The sequence below is a fragment of the Corvus brachyrhynchos genome, unplaced genomic scaffold, assembly GCF_000691975.1.
Source record: "Corvus brachyrhynchos isolate BGI_N302 unplaced genomic scaffold, ASM69197v1 scaffold80, whole genome shotgun sequence".
In the NCBI taxonomy this organism is placed as follows: Eukaryota; Metazoa; Chordata; class Aves; order Passeriformes; family Corvidae; genus Corvus; species Corvus brachyrhynchos.
In genome coordinates, this window is record NW_008236769.1 from 12,860,099 (window position 1) to 12,866,235 (window position 6,137).

General features: G+C 39.9%; 1 protein-coding gene across 1 annotated transcript in view; it reads left to right on the forward strand.

Moving 5' to 3' along the window:
- Nucleotides 1-2,978, forward strand: part of FAM53A (family with sequence similarity 53 member A) — a 14,854-nt gene extending 11,876 nt beyond the window's left edge. The window contains 1 exon segment of the mRNA XM_017727760.1: nucleotides 1-2,978. This exon segment is cut by the window's left edge and continues 792 nt beyond it. The gene's annotated coding sequence lies outside the window, so the exon portion shown is untranslated.
- The last annotated feature ends 3,159 nt before the right edge of the window (nucleotides 2,979-6,137 follow it).

The window sequence follows — 6,137 nt, forward strand, 5'->3', positions numbered from 1 at the left end:
TCAGCAGGAGAGCAAGTTGCTTGTACTTGCCACTGCTATACCCTAAAGCAACTTATATTCTGCCTGTGAAACCCAGTTCTTGAAGTCCATTCTACTTGATACAGAATGCTGTGAGCTCTGAAAAGATGCTTAAAGCAGAGGCCACAGAGAAATGGCTTGCTTTTTGAAAAGCAAGGAAGCCATGGGGAATGGAGTAGATGTGGTAGCAAAAAAATTTGTACCACTGTGTTCCCAAATGCAATGAGTTTTGAGTAATCTTAGTGCTACTCTGTTTGATTAAGCCTCCCCTTAGTTTGAGTAATTCCATAAACCTAAATAAGAGCAAGTAAACCCCTGTATAAATGGATTAACTAAAGAAGCTGCTAATAAGCAGTTGGAAAGAGATAGTATTCTAATATGGCAACTGCAGGTGCTCCAGCTCAATGGAGAGGTGTTCTACTCCAGAATTTTATTCAGAATTCTACTTCCCTCCTCATGAGAGTAGAGGTGCTGATGCAAGAACTAGAAAACTTCAGTTCATGCCTATACTCTGCATGTAATACAAATGCATATACACAGCTCATTTTTTGGAGCTTCTGTGTCCACAGAGTTGAGTGCTGCAGTTCAAAATGTTAAACTGAATCTCACATTATGGTCAGAGAACACTTTGTGCTTGTGAGTATAACCCTACTGGTCAGTAAGTACCAGACTTGGAAGGCTTGTGTGATAGATCTGTTACGAGTAGTGGGGAGGAGGTAGTTGGCAAAAGTAGCAGTTAAAATATAAGGAGAGGACATAGTTGTGCACCAGTGTCCCTGTACGTGATGCACTGAGCAAAAGAAAAGCTGAATAGGATGGGGTGTTGGCTAAAACTTCCAGTTTGTGGTACCCCAGTATTAGTAGGCTTTACATCAAAATACATGGGAAAAATACTAGTAAGATAGATACTGGACCTGTCTGATGCTAACTAATTTATATGGGCTTGGCTAAAGGTCTCTATAACATCTGTCCTTCCCTTGTTACTTCTATAAAACAGCTTCTTATATCTTAAAGGATTTTCCTCTTGAAAAATACAATTTTTTTGCTGAAGCTGTGGGGGTAGAGCAGTCTGGTTTACTTATTGACAGGGTTGGTAACCAATTCTGTTCTAGGTATGACTAGACAGTGTTCTGAGTTTTGGCCAAGATGCAAGTTTACTAGTTAGCTAATCAGATTTTACCTGTTTCTGTGTTAATCACTGCTGGGATTAGTTTGCTAATCTAGACCAGAAGTATTATTGGATTTGCCTTTCAACTGCCTGTGTGGTCTAATGCAGGTTTCTTTATGTAAAATTTGAAACCTACCCCTTTTTTGGCTAGACTTGATGCTTGCATTCTTCATGCTCTCTAGGTGAGATGCAATATTTCAGGCTACAGAATAGCTTCAGTTGCTCAGATCTTACACCTTTTAAATAATCCATACAGCAGTGTGTATGGAGGGAACCTGTTACAGCCCATGTCTATAGGAAGGTTTTTGGCTATTTAGATTTACTGTAGAATTATACATGAGACTAATATTCAGCCAGTCTTGACTACTTTTTCCTGTAAGACCTACTTTGAAATTATGATTTCATGATAAGTTGAGTAGTTTATGCAATGAAGTTCATTCTGCAGTGTTAAGGCCCTGATGGTTTTTTTTCCAGCTATTTCAGTAGAATCTTCCTATTAAGGTATTTAATCAAAGGCACAAAGTATAGCTTGGAAATACATCAATTTCCAGACATGCTAAACTTTAATGGAAACATCTGTTTAAAAACTAGGCAAGTACTGGAAACATTTGAAGTAAAAAATTGAATTAATTTTCCAATAAATATTAGGTTTTTTTAGAATGATAGCTTGCTTACCCATTATATTGTTAGTCTTCATATCTTACCTTCTCTCTAAGCCCGAAATCCTGGCAGATGTATATGCTGTGAAACTTACATTGTGGTCCTAAGCAAAATTACTGCTGTGAAAAATACCAGGAACTAATACTACAGAAGGCAGAAGTTTGATTTTGTCTCTACTTATTAGAATCATCAGCTGGAACATACAATCAAGAAGTCATAAAATAGGATTGGAAGGGACTTTCAAAGATAATCTACCCCCCTGCCCTGGGGTTGTTTCAAAGTGCCATACAAGGTGTCCTATATCTGTGTGTAGCTCAGTGAAGATCAGGGCTACCATTAGGGAAAGTTCAGTAAGACCTTCCTTTCATGTATCTTGATGACTCTTTATTGTTTCCAAAAATACTTTTTCTGTGATTTCAAATTCACTTCCAAGTCAGTTTATGAAAGGCCTCTGTTGAAAACAAGCGCTTTTAAGGATTTTTATTCTAAGCTTTACTGCAAATATTTTGATGTTCTCAAATCTTCTTAAAAAGCTCAACTTATCAAGTAGTTGCTTAAAACCAGGTCAGCAGTTAGATAATAGTGCCTGTGGAGAATTTAACGTGGGGCAAATATGATTTATGATAGATCTGAAACTGGTATATTGGAGCCACAGTTGCTTGAAGATGAAAGTTTTGGGGCTGCAGGCATCTCTGCCAATGCTCTGGTGTCCTGAGAAGTTGACACAAACACCTGCTAAAGTTGCTCAAGGCTTCTCAGCAAGGAATTGTCTCAAGTCAATATTTATCAGTAAATAAATGATTTATTTACTTTAGCTTGAAGCAAGGGCTGTTATATCTGAATGAAGATCTTGAATAGCTGTGGTTGGGTGAAGCTTTAGAGGCAGAAGGGGATGAAAAGTGTCTTTTTGTTTGATGTGTTTTGTTTTTGTTTTGGGCTTTTTTCATTACTGAATTGGTTTTTTTGTTAGTTGAGTTCTGAAAATGTACTTGTTGGTTGCTGCTTCAGTCCCTGATAATTTGATAAATATTAGTGCTAGAAAATCAAAAGTCTAATTCTGAAAGCAAAGTTTTCATTGTCACTGCTTTTTAAGTTCAGAATTCAGTGAAGAGAAAATTGAGATTATTAATCTGTGCGTGTTCTTAATTTATGCACTTGTTCATGGCTTGCTTCTTCCACTGTTGCATCTTTAATATTCTGATTTGTGCCTTTATTCAGGAGAGGTAAAGAAATTGGGCAGCTCTTAATACCATAAACTGTTTATTTCTATGTACTTTGACTTTGTTTTATTCTTCCACAGACCTTCACACTTCACTGCATTCCCCCTCTGGTTTAGGTTTTCATGCCCTCTTGGGAAGGAATATGCCATATCTTCAGTTCTCATGGAAAATGCTACATTAATATCCAGTAAAGTGAGTGATTCATGTATGTAGAAAGAGATTGAAGTGTTCAGGTAGATTGCTGTACACCACTGCTTAGCTCTTGCATAGTGCTAAATTCTGGAAGGATCTTTTTCTGGACTAGAAGCTGAAAATACAAACTTGTGAAACATCAGAGCTTCTAGGACATGAAGACAGCTGTAAAAACAAGTGGAAAAGACTGTAGGAAAAGATAACAAAATATGATAGCTGTTTTCAGCCCCTGAAGGCTCAAAATTATTTTCTCCATTCAGTTTTGTGTGCAAGAAGAACTGTAGGAGTTGTAGCACAGCAGAATGCAGTGTCTGTGCCCACTGAGCATTTGTTCCCAACCACCCAAATCAGAAGCTGGCTCCGGTGAGCAGTGTCAGCCTTCCTTCATGGCAGCAGACATCCCGTCACCCTGGTATTTGGAGGTGCCTGCGTGTGGCAAAGAGCCTCTCTGGAGCTCTTGTGCTTTCCCGCAGCAAATCCGCTCTGTCTCAGAGGCTGCCGCAGAATGAGTCAAGGTGGTGTTTAGACTGCTAACTGCAGTATGAGGAGAGAAATGTTTCTTTACTGAAGTGGAAACTGCTGAGTTTTTTCCAATATTCTGCTTCATGAATTATGTCAGTTGATCCTGAGGTGCGACAAGGAAAGAGCAGCCAAGAGGTTGCACATGATTTTTGGTGTGTAAGCAAGTTTTACTGTGACAGTGAGATTTAATTCTGTTTTAGATCAAACAACATGCTGTAGTTTGAAGTCTTTCTGGTGTTCAACATTCTTGTGTTACTCCTCCCCCAGTGTGGTGGCACGAGGTTCCAAAAAATAATAATCTGGGTATCATACTTAAAATGCCCGAACTATTTGTGTTTTCTATGAAGTGGTGCTTAGTCTTTTTAAATAGTTAATACCAAACACCTGGCTTTATCCACATAAATAATATTTTCAACTAGTGAATCCTAGAGCATCTCATGCATTAATTAACATTGGATTGGTAAGACAACACAGTGAAGAGTTTTAAGGGTCTTCTAAACAGTCAAGTAACTCAGGGACTGAAGTTGTAATTTCCTAGCACAGGATGCTTCTTTTTGTAGAAATGCTTTAAAGTCATCTGGATTTTATAGTACTGGATTTTCTTGGTACTGAGAGAGACTCTAAGTGCCACACCAGGTCAGGCCAAAGCTGTGGCTGGCACCCTGCCCAACCAGAACAGCTGCTTTGAGGGATGCAGGAACAATGAATGTGCAATGTGATACTTCCTCCAGTGTGGCCTGGCTCCTGCCAGTGTGCATCTTGGGGGCTTCAGAGTGTGAATCAAATTCTGACAACTACTGATAGAGCTGCTTGCTGTTGATAATCTGCTTTTTTAACCCTGTATCTTGGACTTCCAGTGTTATATAACAGTTAAATTTTTGTAAACAGTTCTTCATCACCTGCAACACCTGAATGCTTGATTTAGTCTTTCTTGAAGTTTACACTCTTCAACAGGCAAAACACTTGGATAACTTTGATCCTTAAAGTAAATTGAGCTAAAATTGCTTTGACTATTACCTTTATGCTGCAGATTGCAGTGATGTAGTGGCTTTATGTAGTAAGGAGGACTTCTCACTGGGTGAGTGTGAACAGAGTCAAAGATGTCGACTTTGACCAAAACAGCAAAATTAGTATCACTTACATGTGAGAATAAGCAGAGGGACTATAGTTGGTAGTGACTTCCACAGCAGTTTAAAGATATACATAAAGTAGAGGTGAATGTGGGGGGTGGATGTGTTTCCCTGAAGGGTGGGAGGAGGAAGTAGTGCTTAATAAAGGGCAGAGCACATCAGTGGTGTTGCAAGCTGAGCTTGGGTCAGGTGACTGCTGCTTTTATTACAGAGACTTTCCTGGTTACTCCTGATCTCTCTTGTGCAATCTCTGCATCCACTTACTTGAGTTTCTTTTTGTGGAGGCCAGTTTGTAGAAGCCAGTGTGAGTAGATACAGGGGTGAGCTGTAATACTAATTATTTTATTTAGGTATATAACCAGGGTAACAAAATTGTCATTGCAGTCTGAGAACTACCAAGCAATGGCTCTTTTTTGCCCTTTGAAGTTACTATAATGGGTCAGTATGTGGACAGGTTTATGAATTAGCCATACTGTGACCTCATTAAGTTTAAGCAAGATAAGTATGGAAGCATTCTCATTCATTCTTTGAATTCTTGTCCAGAAGATTTCAAGTTTGTTCTGTTAGGCATAGTTATAGTAAACTTGTTCACTTTGATTATGCTACAGCAAAATGCATTAATGTTCCCAAGCTGTACTGCTGTACCTAGAACTCAAGAATGGACATGAAAAAAAGACAGTATTGTCATATATGTGAGTAGTGTAGTGAAGGAGCTGCTCCCTTGTGTTAGGCTCTCTTCCAGGTAGATGTTTTAGCATGTGCAGGATAAGTAGGTGATATCAAGTCCCTCACTAAGCTCACAGGGTACCTGCCCTGGGAGTCAGGGTGTATTGGTTTGGCATGGTCTGGTTTTAGGTAGCAGGGGGGCCACAAAAATGGCTTCTGTGAGGAAGCTGCTGGAAGCTTCCCACCATGTCGGGCAGAGCCAATGTCTGATGGCTCTGAAGATGGACATGCTGCTGGCCAAAATTGGGCTAATGAGGTTGGTAGTGCCTCTGTGATGACATATTTAACAAGAAAATCAAAACAAAGTCACAAGATTTTGGATTCGAGTCAGAGAAGAGGAGGTGAGAACATGTGAGGGAGAAGAACATGGTGACACCAAGGTCAGTGAAGGAGGGGCAGGAGGTGGTCCAGGCGCTGGAGCAGAGATTCCTCTGCAGGCCGTGGTGCAGACCATGGTGCAGCAGCTGTGCCCCCGCAGCCCCTGGGGATCCACGGGGGATG